Genomic DNA, 16,739 nt, shown 5'->3' with positions numbered 1-16,739 from the left:
TTCGAAAAAGGATGCAAATCCTCAGAAACATTAAGCAAAGTTTAAAACATTGACAAAGAAAAATAAAGTGAAATGAAGAAAAATCGTACCTCAAATGTGCAGGCTTACCATGGCCTAATATTAGAAGAAGTAAGCCGAAAAAGAGAAGAACTCGTAAGAAAATTCGGACCAAGAAATGAACAACAAGTAAAAGGTGCACCGACAAGTGAACAAAAACTAAAAAGTGTAATTGAAAAAGTAAAAACCACACAAAAATCTACTGGACAAAAAGTGAAAAAAGATGGTATTGAATATATACCACTAAACGTCAACCGTTCAGACGAAAACATGCGCCAGTGGGGCGCACGCGTAAAAATACCAGTGGATGAGGTTAAAATGCTGGCTATGCAACTGAAGGCAAGCATTAAACCTCGAGCAACAAAAATAAGATACCAACGACCTAGCGACAATAGGGGCCGTGCCAGCTGGGTGTCACCTGATCCTGCTCCGACTTCAAGATAAGGTAAAATTAAACATGGAAACCTCCTTCAATTTACCTCATAGAAGATTTTAATTAATTTCAATGGACGAATTTTTCCAAATAAATGAAATTTCTAATAAATATTTGGAAAGTTTGAAAAAGTACAACCGATTTTCAGAGGAAACGCGACTACAAAAGGTGAAATATTTAAGTGATTTGAAGAAAAGGCTTAAAAACATTCTAAAAACTAATAAAGATCTGCAAAATGAGGCAGTTATAAAAAAGGGTACAGAAATTTGTGGAAAAATCAACCAATCATTGACATTACTAAACGAGAACGAACAATTAGGAATTTCACGGACAGCACTAGAATCAGGGGTAGAAGAAAGTAAAGTAGAAGAAGCAGGAACAATCGAAAAAGAAGAAGAAGAAGAAGTAGAAGAAGAAGACAGAGTAGAAGGGGAAAAAGAAGAGTTAGAAGAAGAATATCAGGAGGAAGAAATGGCTAATATTATTGAAACAATCAAAACAATCTCATCTTTGATTCCATCATACGATGGATCAAATGATAATTTATCAAGCTTTATCTCTGCTCTTAAAGCAGGAAAGACAATTCTGACTAATGATAATACCGTTGCAGCCGTACAGGTAGTACTATCGAAACTATCTGGAAAAGCAAGAGCAGCAGTAGGTGAAAATCCACGAAATTTCGATGAGATAATCAATGAATTAGAAGCAAAATGTACATCAAAAACATCACCTGATGTTTTTGTTGCAAAGCTTCAAGATTTGAAACAAATAGGAGACATTAACAAATTTACAGATAGCGTCGAGAAACTCACTCAGCAGCTCGAAAGAGCATACATTGCTGAGAAAATACCAGTTGATACAGCCCAAAAAATGGCAATTAAACAAGGGGTAAAAGCTCTTTACACAGGAGTGAAAAACCCAGAAACAAAAATCTTATTAAAGGCAGCAGAATTTAAAACCTTGTCTGCGGCCATCGAGAAAACTGTAGAAAATGAGAAAAGTTCTTCTAATGCCAACCACTCTCAACTGATGTTTGTCCAACGAGGTCAAGTACATCGTGGACACATCAGAGGAGATAGAAGTTTTTTCGACAGAGGCCACTATAGAGGAAACAGAGGTAACTATCGTGGAAATTTCAGAGGCAATTCTCGTGGAAATTTCCAAGGCCGATATCAAAACCGAGGACATAGTGCAAATTTCTATTCTTCACGTGGTAGAAGACCATATAGAGGACATTCTCAGTCCCGTATCTATTATACGAACAGTGAAAGTGGTCAGACACCTCAGTTACCCCAACAAGCAACAAACGCTCCACAACCAACAACGCAACATCAAAACACTCAACAGCCACAAAATTTTTTAGGCCAAATTCAACGCTTTTCACAATAAACCCATCAGCATCAAATTTCATAAAGGCACATATTGGAATATCAAATTCTACATGTACCTTTATGGTCGATTCAGGTGCTGACGTTTCTATATTCAAATTAAATAATATATTGCATGATCAACTGATAAATCGAGATCGAAGATGTATGATCTCTGGAATATCAGAAAATAAAATTGAAACTGTTGCATCAGCTGTGACACAACTAACATTCCAAAATACCATTACATTGGAACATGAGTTCCAAATAGTTGAAGAAAATTTTCCAATATTTACTGATGGGATATTGGGACGAGACTTTTTAACTGCATTTAAATGCAGTATTGATTATGAATCCTGGATTTTGAACATTCGATGCAATAATGAGGAAGTTAACATTCCCATTGAAGACAACTTCAATGGAGGATTCATACTTCCTGAACGTTGCGAAGTTGTAAGAAAAATAAATGATTTAAATTTGAATGAAGATATGTTAGTGTGTGCCGAAGAAATCCAACCAGGGATTTTCTGTGGCAATACATTGACGTCACCATCAACAAAATACGTTAAATTTATAAATACTACTGATAAAGCAGTACTTATAAAAGATTTTAAGCCTATGATGAAACCTCTGAAGAATTTTATCGTAGCAAATGTCAATAAAAACGGTAATATTTCCGACCGAACTGATCAAATAAGATCAAAAATTAATGTTTCAGAACTACCAGCATCAGCCAAGGAACCTTTTGAAAATTTAATTCACGAATACAATGATATTTTTGCGTTAGGAGAAGATAACCTCACTACTAACAACTTCTATTCACAAAATATAGAACTTTCAGATAACGTGCCTGTATACATCCCAAATTATAGGAATATACACGCGCACAATGAGGAGATTGAATCTCAAGTCCAAAATTTGTTGAAAAATGATGTGATTGAACACTCAGTCTCGGCTTACAATTCACCAATTCTGTTGGTACCCAAAAAGTCGAGCAGCAGTGAGAAAAAATGGAGACTAGTTGTCGATTTCAGACAGCTGAATAAAAAAATTTTGGCTGACAGATTTCCCCTACCTAGAATCGATACTATTTTGGATCAACTAGGTAGAGCTAAATACTTCAGTACTCTGGATTTGATGGCAGGATTTCATCAAATTCCTCTAGATTTTGATTCCAGAAAATATACGGCATTTTCAACACCCTCTGGGCATTATGCTTTTACGCGCTTACCATTTGGACTCAATATAAGCCCAAATAGTTTCCAGCGCATGATGACGATTGCCATGGCAGGTTTAACACCTGAATGTGCATTCGTATACATTGATGATATAGTTGTCATAGGATGCTCTATAAATCATCATCTTAACAATTTAAAGCGAGTTTTTGAAAGATTGAGACAGTATAATTTGAAACTCAATCCCGAAAAATGTCAATTTTTTAAGGCAGAAGTAACTTACTTAGGCCATAAAATTTCAGATAATGGAATTCTCCCAGATAATTCAAAATTTGATGTAATAAAAAAATATCCCAAACCAACTAACGCAGATGACGTTCGTAGGTTTGTGGCCTTTTGTAATTATTATAGGAAGTTTGTGCCAAATTTTGCGCAACTTGCTAGGCCGTTAAACAATTTATTAAAGAAGGATATAAAGTTTACGTGGTCAAATGATTGTCAGGCAGCTTTTGAAGCTCTTAAGGAAAAATTATTAAACCCACCAATTCTTAAATATCCTGATTTTACAAAACAATTCGTATTGACAACGGATGCTTCGAACATTGGATGCGGTGCGGTGTTGTCACAAAATTTTGACGGAAATGACTTACCCATTGCTTATGCCAGTAAAGCATTTAGCAATGCAGACACGAAAAAACATACAATAATACAAGAAATGATTGCCATACACTGGGCCATCGATCATTTCAAACCATATCTGTATGGAAGAAGATTCATGATCAGAACAGATCATCGCCCTCTGGTGTATCTCTTTGTATAGGTGGCTTTTCGGGCCCGTATGAAGTTGATCACCAATATTAACTTCTTTTCCCGAACAGCCTAGATAGCTGTGTAGTGTCGGTAGCGGTTAGTTCAACTGGCTAAGAATAGCACTACGGACCGCCTGTTCCAGTGGTAGAAATCCACTAATCAGGTGAACCCTAATTCATGGTGTTATGCGGCTTTACGCTTACCGTGCCTAGGAATGAATGGCTAGGGGGGTCTAATAAAAACCTAACCGCAAACGGAGCCTGTGGAGTACCAGGGCACCCTCCACAGTATGTTGCCCTTACTGTGCTAACCGGAGCAATAGCGCGGTGGACCTTGTGTTTCTCCGAGACAATCAGCTGCCCTTCTTCAATCTCATACTTGAGGCTGAATAAGGGCGGGATTATGAAGATGTTATTAATTAGTTTAAATTTTCACCTATATGGTTTCGCATTATGCGTTTTACACAGTGTATTCTGTGCATCCTCGCCTTTGGCGCACTCAAATCGATACCGATCTGGCTTTATTGTTGCTGTTCTTTTTTGTGCTGTGATTGTTAAGAGTTTAATCTTGCCTAGTTTGGGTAGTGGCTACGGTTAGGATAGCTCAGATCAATCTTCAGCACAAAAGAACAGCAACGATCAATCTTTGTAGACTTATGCAAAATGGTACAGCCCAAGTGGCGTTAGTCCAAGAACCTTACTTTCGTAAGGGGAATTTCTATTTAGGAAACCTTGTGAATCCGGTGTTTGCTACTTTCAGTAAAAATGAAATGGCAAACTCACGTGTCATGCCTCGAGCATGTGTGCTTGTCAACAACGCAATCGTTGCTACACTCATCTCTGAACTAACTACCAGAGATGTATGTGCTATCACAATAGATGTATCTGTTGGAAACCTCAACAGGAAATACGTTTATTGTTCGGTTTATTTACCGCATGATGAACCATCCCCTACGGATGCTTTCAAGCAAGTCATTGCATACTGCACTTCAAAAGGCCTTCCGCTAATTGTTGGTAGTGATGCTAATGCTCACCATATAATCTGGGGCAGCTCAGACATCAATTTGAGAGGCTCCAGTTTGATGGAATACTTGAGTAGTACAGATCTTGGATTACTTAACATAGGCAACCGCCCAACCTTTATGGTATCTGGTAGAGAGGAAGTGTTAGACATAACGCTTTGCTCTAGCAGAATTAGTCATGAGCTGACCAATTGGCATGTGTCAGATGAAGAATCTTTATCTGACCATCGTTACATCTTGTTTGAACATGTGAATGTTACTTCGCAAACTTTGCGTTTCAGGAATCCCCGGTCAACCAACTGGGATCTCTTTACCGATTTGGTTGCAGCCAAATTTCATGGATACTCACCATCAATTGACACTCCAAGTGATTTAGATGATGCCGTTGATACTACAACGGCCTTCATCATGGAAGCTTTTGAAGAAGCCTGCCCTTTGCGGTCTGTGAAGACCACAAGAGGAACCCCTTGGTGGAACTCCGATCTGGCGAAGCTCAGGAAACAATGTAGAAAGAGTTGGAACAGACGACGTTCGGCTGGATCGGAGGCTTTCAGGTCGGCTCGCAAGGCCTACCAGAAAGCTCTTCGGTCTGCTGAACGATCCGGCTGGAAAAACCTTTGTACAAATGTTTCCAGTCTGAGTGAAGCCAGTCGATTGAACAAAATCCTTGCAAAATCTAAGGATTTTCAAGTGAACGAACTTCGTTTGCCAAATGGTGATTTCACTTCCTCTGATGAGGAAGTTTTAGAATGTTTATTCAGTACACACTTCCCCGGATGTGTGGATATTACATCTTCGGATGAACCTGATGTTTTTTCTTGTAGTTATGATTCTTTAGCTTCGGCTCGGAGTATCATAACTTTAGAATCGATTGAATGGGCACTTAATAGCTTTGCTCCTTTCAAATCTCCTGGGGCAGATGGGATTTATCCTATTTTGCTTCAGAAGGGATTTGATCATTTCAAACATGTTTTGAAACAACTACTTGTTTACAGTTTTGCTACAGGGTATATTCCCAAATCCTGGCGGGATATTACTGTGAAGTTTATTCCGAAAGTGGGTCGCGCGTCGTATGAAGAAGCAAAGAGCTTCAGACCTATCAGTTTGACCTCTTTTCTTCTGAAATGCTTAGAACGCATAGTCGATCATCACATCCGTGATGTCCATCTGGCCAATGTGCCTCTTCATGTGAACCAACATGCTTACCAATCTGGAAAGTCCACTGTGACTCTTTTACACAAAGTTGTTTACGATATCGAGAAGGCATTCGCTCAAAAGCAATCTTGTTTGGGTGTTTTCTTAGATATCGAGGGTGCCTTTGACAACGTGCCTTTCGATGCCATATTGGAAGCCGCACGGGGTCATGGTATATCTCCAATGATTTCCAATTGGATTCACCAAATGCTCAAAAACCGACATCTCTTCGCGACATTGCGTCAAGCGGCGATTAGGAAATTGAGTGTTTGTGGATGCCCCCAAGGAGGAGTCTTATCACCACTTTTATGGAATCTCGTAGCAGATACGCTATTGAGGCAACTCAATAATAGCGGTTTTCCTACTTATGGTTTTGCCGACGACTACCTAACATTGTTAGTCGGTATGTGCATCAGCACCCTTTTCGACCTGATGCAAAACGCTCTTCAGGTAGTTGAGGGTTGGTGTCGCCAATATGGCCTTTCGGTAAATCCGAGTAAAACATCTATTGTTCTTTTCACGGAAAAGCGAAACCGTAATGGTGTCCGAACTTTACGTCTCTTTGATTCTGAAATCAATGTGACTGAACAGGTAAAGTACGTTGGAGTCATTCTTGATTCCAAGCTTTCCTGGACACCTCATGTTGAGTTCAGAATCAAGAAAGCTTGTATGGCCTTCGGGCAATGCCGGCGAACCTTTGGTACAACTTGGGGTCTAAAACCCAAGTATATCAAATGGATCTACACAACTGTTGTTCGGCCAATATTGGCCTATGGATGTCTTGTGTGGTGGCAAAAGGGCGAAGTGAGAACGGTCCAATCAAAGTTAGGCCATCTCCAAAGGATGTGCTTAATGGCGATGTCTGGAGCGTTCTCTTCAACTCCCAGCGCTCGAAGTTCTCTTTGACGTTGCCCCACTACACATTCATCTCAAACAAGAAGCACTTTCTTGCACTTACCGCCTATGGGTACTCGGTTTACTAGAGGAAACTCCTGTGAACCGCAGTTCAACACACACCTCGTTGTTTCCACTTTTGGTGAATTGGGACAAAGTTGTCCTTGCTCCAAGTGATCTTACAATTGCTTGTAATTTTCCATATAGGACATTTTCCACGAAATTCCCTTCCCGGGAAGAGTGGACATCTGGTTATCTGGAGAGAAGTATTTCAGACGGCATCGTATGTTACACTGATGGCTCCCTTCTCGAAGGTCGAGCAGGTGCTGGTGTTTATTCTCGTGAGCTAAGGCTGTATCAGTCTTATTCACTTGGCAGACACTGCACCGTTTTTCAGGCCGAAATCTTTGCTCTTATGTGCGGAGTGCAATCAGCACTTCAGCAGCACGTAATGGGCAAAGTAATATACTTCTGTTCAGATAGCCAGGCTGCTATTAAAGCACTTGCTTCGGCCAACTCCAGGTCGAAGATAGTTATCGCTTGTCGAACTCAAATTGAGGAGCTGAATTCAGCAAACGCTGTTCACCTTGTATGGGTACCTGGCCATTTTTCCATCGCTGGAAATGAATTGGCTGATGAGTTAGCTCGCACTGGAGCATCACATGACTTCATTGGCCCTGAGCCAGCTATTCCGGTATCCAAGTGTTGGGTGAAGCTTCAGATTGACACCTGGGCTGCCACTCAGCACAAACAATACTGGAATAGTTTGGAGTCATGTCGTCAAACAAAATTGTATTGTACTGAGCCATCTCTAGGGGTGGCAAAGTATCTAACAAATCTGTCAAAGCAGAATTGCAGCATGCTGGTCAAAGCATTGACTGGCCACTGCCGACTCAGTTATCACATGGCGAATATTCAGCAAGCTGATTCATTTGCATGTGATAGCTGTGAATCCGATTATGGAACTTCGTATCATTTAATATGTAACTGTCCAGCTTTTGCGCAATTGCGTTTCCGAGTACTCGGGAAACACTTATTAAGTGAAACTGACTTCAGAAACCTGAATCTTCAGGATGTTCTGTTGTTCTTGACCCGCTGTGGTAAAGAGCTATAGGCTCTCTTTACGCTTTATGCATTATCACAGTGCCCTTCTCAGGGCGCTGTTTGAACCCATTGTGGCACGCTTATGCGTTATTACAGTGTCCTTTTCAGGACGCTATGTGAACCCATTGTGGTACGCTTTTGCGAGTATGACGACCCTATTCCCTTACCTGTCCTTTCCCATGTCCTATCCTTTTTCCTTCCCTTCTCCGTCAGGTAAATGATGAATAGGCTCGTGTTCATGGCGATGGCACAAATTTCCCGAATGGAGGAGAACGTGCCTCTAGAGCCGACCTACTGATACCTGATACCTGATAACTTACTTAGGCCATAAAATTTCAGATAATGGAATTCTCCCAGATAATTCAAAATTTGATGTAATAAAAAAATATCCCAAACCAACTAACGCAGATGACGTTCGTAGGTTTGTGGCCTTTTGTAATTATTATAGGAAGTTTGTGCCAAATTTTGCGCAACTTGCTAGGCCGTTAAACAATTTATTAAAGAAGGATATAAAGTTTACGTGGTCAAATGATTGTCAGGCAGCTTTTGAAGCTCTTAAGGAAAAATTATTAAACCCACCAATTCTTAAATATCCTGATTTTACAAAACAATTCGTATTGACAACGGATGCTTCGAACATTGGATGCGGTGCGGTGTTGTCACAAAATTTTGACGGAAATGACTTACCCATTGCTTATGCCAGTAAAGCATTTAGCAATGCAGACACGAAAAAACATACAATAATACAAGAAATGATTGCCATACACTGGGCCATCGATCATTTCAAACCATATCTGTATGGAAGAAGATTCATGATCAGAACAGATCATCGCCCTCTGGTGTATCTCTTTGGTATGAAAGAACCTACCAAAAAGTTAACTCAGATGCGTTTAGATCTTGAAGATTATGACTTCGAAATACAATATATCAAAGGAAGTAATAATGTTGGTGCAGATGCATTATCCAGAATTATAACTTCAGATGATATTAAATCAAAATCAATTCTCATGGTCCATACTAGATCTATGACCAAAAATCAACACAAAATTGACAAAACAAAAACTGTTTCACAAAAAAAGAAGCTTGATCACCTTCTTGTCTATGAAACAGAATCGCCGGCAGACATTAAAAAATTGAATAAAATGAAAATATGCATGCAAAATGGAATGATTATTATAAAATTAATGAATGAAAATATGCGCAAAACTTTAATAACGCTTGAAAGAGATATTATTCACGAAAATGAAAGTCAGACGCTAGAGTTTGCTCTTTCAGAGATGAATAAAATATTGGAAAATAGAAAAATTGCAATGTCGACACAAGAAGATATTTTAAAACATATACCACTACAAGATTTTAAACGGATCGCTCTAGACGTCATCCGTAAATTCGAACTAATACTATATCGCCCTCCGAAAGAATTGACGAATTCTGAAGAGATCAATAACATCCTACATGACTTCCATATGACTCCAACAGGTGGTCATATTGGACAAAACCGGCTTTATCTCAAACTCAGAGACCTTTACTTTTGGAAAGGCATGAGAAGTTCGATTACGAAGTTTGTAAAGGCCTGCAAACTTTGTAAAATGAACAAAGTAACAAAACGGACAAAAGAAGAATCTTTGGTAACAACTACACCTTGTAAACCATTCGATATTATCTCGATTGACACAGTAGGTCCGTTACCAAGAACTGCGAAAAACAATCGTTATTGCATAACATTGCAAGACGATTTAACCAAATATGTTGTAATTATACCATTAGAAAATAAGGAAGCTGATACCATTGCGAAAGCTTTGGTGCAGAATTTTATACTTATCTATGGATCATTTTTAGAGTTAAAATCTGACCAAGGTACAGAGTTCAAGAACGAAGTACTTAAGCAGATTAGTAAAATACTTAATTTTAAACAAACATTCTCAACTGCTTACCATCCACAATCCATTGGAGCACTAGAAAGAAATCATAGGTGTTTAAACGAATACCTACGAAATTTTTCCAACGTACACCACAATGATTGGGATGAGTGGACTAAATTTTATGAATTTACCTATAACACTACTGCTCACACCGATACCGAATATACACCTTTTGAACTTGTATTCGGTAGAAAAGCCAAACTTCCTCAGGATATGCAAAAAGTTACACCAGAACCGATATATAATTTGGACGAATACTACACAGAGTTAAAATTCAAACTGCAAAAATCAAGCGAAATAGCTAGGAAAATTTTAAAAGAACAAAAAATCAAACGAACACAAAATTTGAATAATAACTTAAATCCAATAGATGTTTCTGTAGGAGATTTGGTGTATTTATCAAACGAAAATAGGAAAAAGCTTGAGCCACATTTTATAGGTCCATTCAAAATTAAAGAAGTTGACAATATACATTGTAAAATAATCGATATTTCCAACAAAAAAGAAATACAAGTACATAAAAACCGAATCATAAAAATGTAACAAAATATATTGTAAAAGATTCTTTAAGTGATGCTTGATCAGAATAGCTACGCCATTCTTCTGAAAAAGGGGAAAGGTGTAGTGCAAAACGAGCCAATTCTACATACGCGACGAACGTGCTATCGTTCGTATCCCAACGCTTACGTTTGCAAATTAATTACAACAATGTATCGCTCGCCAAATCGATATGAGCATACGACGGTTCGATCGAGACGACGACGACGCGTCGTCCGCTGACCTAAGCATAAATCACTCCAGGAAACTTCCATAAGGTTCTATGTAAACACATTGTATGATATACTTTTGGCAGTCTGGCTGGCCCTATAAAAGGGGTCTTCCCAGGCCGAATAAAACAGTTCAATTTGGTCTTCGGACCTCAACGCATAACATCGTTCTTAATCGATATCACCGCCGAGTGTTGTAAAATAAGACACAGCATTACAGCATGCATCGAGCCTCATAAGAAGGCAGTGGAAAAGTGGTCCAACCTAACTTTCGCAAAGCATAAAGGAGGAACTGTTTTTGTATTGATTCGATTCGATCCTCGTGAGTTATCATGGGAGACCATACAATGCTACAGTATTCTAGAATTGATCTTACATAAGCAACGTATAATGTTTTTATTGTGTATGGGTCCTGAAAATTGTAGCCAAAACGCTTTATGAAGCCTAGTACATTAGTTGCTTTGTGAGTGATAGCGTTATAATGATCAGTGAAAGTTAACTTCGAATCTAAGATAACTCCTAAATCTCAAATTCTATTACATTTTACAACTTCTGATTTCCTAAAAAATAAAGTAATTGGTGGTGTGCTATGTTTTCTGCTGAAAGTTATTAAATTACATTTTTTCACGTTTAACTGCAGTAGGCTTTTTCTACACCATTGGTCAAATATGCTTATTTCTCTTAAAAAACATTCTCTGTCTTCTACATTTTTTATTTCCATAAAAAGTTTGATATCGTCAGCATATATGAGGATTTTGATGTGCTTAAGAATATACGTGATATCGTTTACAAACAATATAAAAAGCAAAGGTCCTAAATGTGAGCCTTGAGGAACTCCCGATGATACTCTGATAGGTTTTGATTTTTTTCCATCAAATCTTACAATCTGTAAACGGTCAGTTAAATACGATTCGATCCATTTAAGAAATTTTGACTCGATTCCCATTTTATCAAGCTTGAAAATCAACATTGGAATGTCAAGTTTGTCGAACGCTTTACTAAAATCGGTGTAAAGTGATTCAACATAGTTACCTCCGTCCATTGCACATAAGGTGTAACTAACAAATTCTAACAAGTTTGTCGTAGTTGAACGACCTTTAAAAATCCATGTTGCGCATTAGTTATTCTTTGTTTTATTTGATTAAACGCACTTTTGTTATAATAGATTCGAATAGTTTTGGTATGCATGAGATAATAGCAATTCCACGATAATTACAAACGTTAGATATTTTACCAGATATATCCCATCTATAAGGTATAAGGAAAGATTTTTTCCAACCTTGCGGAAACTTTCCACTTTCAAGCGACGTATTGTAAAGCCAAAATAGTGGTGCCGCAAATTCAGTTGCCAAGTTTTTCAAAAGAACCGGTGGAATTCCATCTGGTCCTGGGCCTTTGTTTGGATCTAAGCCTTTTAGACCACTTAGAATGTCCTGTAACATGATTTGATTGATTCCAATATCGTTGGTAAAATCAGGAAAATGAGAGAAGTATTCATAGTCACGATCAGAATCCGAAAATGTACTATAAGTTTCTTGGAAATAGGCCGCAAAAAGATTGCAAATTTCATCGGGGTTTTCTCCTACTTCATCATCGAATGACATTTTTGATGGAAAATTGCTTGACTTTAACTTAGTTTTAGCATAAATGAAGAAATTTTTGGGGCACGAGTTTCATTTTCGGTTTTTCTGTTATATTCTTCAAGTGCAGTGGAAATGGCTAGATTGAGTTGGTTGCAAATGAATAAATACTTTTCAAGGTTTTCTTGATTTTTGTGTCGTCGATAAACTTTATGAGCCTTCTGTTTCCGATTCTTCATGTTAATAATACGCCTGTTGAACCAGATTGGATTTTTAGAACCATGATTTCTTCGTTTTCTCTTCATTGGAACTTCCGAATGAATTATTTCCGTCAAAAGGCTATAAAATACCTCAACAGCATATTCTATGTTTTGATCTTTTAAAACAGATTGACAATAAGTTCTATTGAGTTTAGATCTAATGTTGTCATAATTGGCTTTATAAGCTATTTTACGAGACGTTTTACCGGTGGGCCGCTCATTGTTAGTATTTACATTTGATATTTTTGTTTTCGCGAAAAGTAGCATAACATGTGGTGAGCGCTAATCAGATTTTTGCTGGCAGAGATGTTTCGGTTTCTAATGCGGCATGTATGAATCCCCCGAGCTGTATGATGTCACTAGTAGATGAAAAAAACATCCCCACGGTCTACGGATATTAATTATAGTGGGCGGATTGACGCATTTTTGCAGATAAATGAACCCCGTTTATTGGATGGGCCCGTATCACATGTTATGCTAACGAAAATGTAAATAAATGGGCCCACCGGTTGGACTTCAAAGCTGATAAACATTCAAAAAACAGCTGATTTGAAACGTCTCATAAAATGCCTCATTATAATCATAGACCTCCTCATAGTCACAGTTATTTGAGTTTTCATTCATATGGACAAAAACGGAGTGCTCTATGGCGGTGTGGAACACCTCATTTTTCCATAATGGAGAGGACGCTTCTTCCACACAGAAGTCCTCAAGAATATTGATCAATAAAAAGTCTGAAAAACGATTCTGCTGATTTTTTACATGATTGATTTGGTTCAAACCTAGGCAAGCAGTTTTTTCGAAAATCAACTGTAGCGTTTCATTTTCACCTACAACAGGAAGTAAAATGTTGTGAACGAGCATTCGTGTACCCCATGATCGGCTCGGCTCGTGTCTATCACAACGATGGATAGACGACGACGGCCGCCGCCGCCGACGACGACGATGACGAACATACAGCAGAACAGCAGAACGCCATCATCTGCAGCAGCAGCCAGATGCTGCCCGCGCGCGCTCTCCGCGGTGTTACTTTTAATATCTTGTGATTAATTGTAATGTTGTGTAAATTGTGTACATAGTCTGTAAATAAATGTGCATGTTTTTATTATCGTAATGTCCGGGTGTGAAGTGTTTTATTCGGCCACATAGTTACATTTCCCCGGATATGAAATAAAATACTTTCGTTTTCAGAGTCACATATGAAATCTGCATCGCGTTGATTAAAATCACCATAAATCTTCTCTCTCTCCTCTCTCTCCTCTTCTTGGCGTAACGTCCTCACTGGGACAAAGCCTGCTTCTCAGCTTAGTGTTCAATGAGCACTTCCACAGTTATTATTAACTGAGAGCTTCCTCTGCCAATGACCATTTTGCATGTGTATATCGTGTGGCAGGCACGAAGATACTCTATGCCCAAGGAACTCAAGGAAATTTCCTTTACGAAAAGATCCTGGACCGACCGGGAATCGAACCCGTCACCCTCAGCATGGTCATGCTGAATACCCGTGCGTTTACCGCCTCGGCTATATGGGCCATAAATATGAACCCTGATTTCCGGAGGAAATCGTGAAATAATTTCTTCAGCAGTATGGAAGAACAATTCATATGATGATTTGCAAGCTTGATCAGGTGGAAAATATACCGATGCAAAAACATGAGTTTCGCCGGCGATTTGTGTTTTGACCCAAACGTGATCGAATTCTTTAAATTTAGTAGAAACAACCAGCTCAGAGTTAAATTTTGTGGATATAGCAACTAAAACACCGCCACCAGACATTCTTTGGGTAAGAGTTAAATCTCTTACTTTTAAAGCTATCATTCCAACTGGTTTCAGTACCCAAAACAACCGAGAAGGATGAACTCAAGATTTGTTTGTGAATTTCGTTTACTTTTTTTGCGCTTCTCATGCGATTGAAATTCTGACCATAAACTAGAATCTCAAAAGCATTTGTTTTTGAAAAAGATGTTGGTAATTCGTTAAGTTGAACAATATTGCTTAAAATAAGTGGTATATTACCAGGCACTGCTGGATTGTCTGCAACTTCCTCCGTGGAGTGTGTCAAATTAGATAAGTTTGAACTGCATTCTTCATCCACCGATTGCGTCGATTCATCTAAAAACCCTGACAGGAGCACGACGCACAGTGGTAATTTACAGATGGCTTTGCCGGCGGTCCGGTCGTCCAATTACGAGATGATTCACGATCAGCTGGATAGGGGTTCAAAGTTTCGCCACGTTGAAACATGATGAGGTGGCTATCGTCATACGCGAGGTAACCCGAGTTTCGCGTTTCTCCACTTTGAAAACGTATGGGCCTTCTAGAGCTCCCTGCAACGGGAGCAGCGCAGCACGGTGGTTTAATTGTTGGACTATACGGGGCTGGGGATGGCCGCGAAAATCTCTCCTTTGCGGCGGCCAATAGCTCCCTATCCAATGGTAAAAACCTGGTGTTTCGATTACAGTTACGGTCCGGGTAGGCTCTGCGGTTGTCGAATGTCATCCACGTTGCGCCACTAGCAGATTTGTTGTTGGATTTATTAACATTGTTGCTGAGACGGTCGTTTCTTTTCATAGTAGAATTGAGGAATTCCACGGAGTCATGTCAGTCGATCCTGAGCGTCCATTTCAAAAATATCTGAAACTTTGCACAGTTTTTCAATTTCATATAAATCGCCATTTTTTGATATTAAACCTTCATATTCACTGACGACTAACTTTTCAAAAGGGTGTATGCGAAAATAGTTCTAAAATATTCTAAAAGCTGTACAGCAAAAACGGATTGTTCGATTGTTATAAATTTTTCAGCAAAGTTAGATAACTAAATGATGATTCCTTAGAAAATATACACTGTAAAAAATTTCTTTTTCTACTTTGAAAAAATATGATATTTGTCACAAAAACTCAAATATCTCAAAACCCTATCTTTTTACCAACTTCAATTTTTAGGGGAAATGGCCCATTATATCAGCTATCTACCATAAAATTTTGGTGATGGTAAACTGATAAACAAAAAAGTTATGACATTTCAAACATTTCACAATTTTTACATTTAGTAACAAAAAAAATTTTTTTTCTGTGTAAATTATTTCGAGAATTATATTTTGATGCTGATTTTATTGTAAAGGCTACCGCCTGAATTAAACAAGTTGTTTTCATGATACTTTAGTTTGATTATTCGTAATTACTATAGTATCTATTTGAAACTTAGACGCGATCCAGTGTTGTGATCAAAAATATTGAGATTGTCATACTTTTTATTGTACGTGACTGGTGAAAAAATCCCTTGATAGTGTTGAAAAGCTGTTGATTATAAGAAAAATGGAATTGAATTTATTTTTAAGACAAAAGCTGTATAATAAAAGTTTTTTATACGCGTATACGTCTAGTTTATCCGCAAAAAAAATCCCTCTTACACACTTATTTCTGAATTGCCTGTTCGGTACTTTTTTGACGAGATTATAACAGCAGTACGATCTCGGTAGTTTCGGTAATCGATTTTACTGAGGCTCAGTAAAACAACTGTCAAAATCGTATGGAAAAGGTAAACAATGCATTTTTGCTGAACGAGTTCGGTGCTCAGCAGTTTTAATCTCGTCAAAAAATTACCGAACTCGGTAATCAAAATTAAGTGTGTAGAGAACAGACTTTATGATCGGAAGAATGCGAGTAACTTCAACAACAACAAATGCATAAGAGGTACATACCACAGACAAACAGACGAAACGCCTAGAACAATTTTAGTGAAAATTCATCGCCCAGTTCACACTATCACCACCTGGTGGAAATGTTTCACGAAACACTGCGTTGTGCAATATCGTCATCAGAAGGCGCTAGTGTGAAACGTCAAACGCAAAGAAAAACGATGGGCGCTCTTCTTGTTATGAAAGCCACAACCAAGATTCAAAATGATCGTTGAAGGCGTGGTCAATGAAAATTTCGCCAGTGTTACGTTTGTTTGTCTGTATACATACCTGACAATGCTCACGAAAAAAACAAAAAAATACTACCGCTATGAATATTAAAAATTGTATAGTATTTTTTTTTCTTCAGCCACCAACACCAAACAAGTAAGTTAAAATGAATAAGTGATTTTGTTTATTATAATCTAACGAACAAGATGAACAGTCGCTTTCTTGTAGACCGTTTGATGAAAAAA

At 38.3% G+C, this 16,739-nt stretch overlaps 1 protein-coding gene and 1 long non-coding RNA gene across 10 annotated transcripts in view; one reads left to right on the top strand and one right to left on the bottom strand.

Moving 5' to 3' along the window:
* The window catches only part of LOC109432733 (innexin shaking-B), a 434,999-nt gene that overhangs the window by 126,331 nt on the left and 291,929 nt on the right, over window positions 1-16,739 (top strand). The gene's annotated exons all lie outside the window — the stretch shown is intronic.
* The window catches only part of LOC134292170 (uncharacterized), a 288,122-nt gene that overhangs the window by 68,194 nt on the left and 203,189 nt on the right, over window positions 1-16,739 (bottom strand). The window lies entirely within an intron of this gene.

Source organism: Aedes albopictus, chromosome 3, assembly GCF_035046485.1.
Source record: "Aedes albopictus strain Foshan chromosome 3, AalbF5, whole genome shotgun sequence".
In the NCBI taxonomy this organism is placed as follows: domain Eukaryota; kingdom Metazoa; phylum Arthropoda; class Insecta; order Diptera; family Culicidae; genus Aedes; species Aedes albopictus.
Note: the sequence above shows the minus strand (reverse complement) of the source record. Positions and strands in the feature narration are given on the sequence as shown.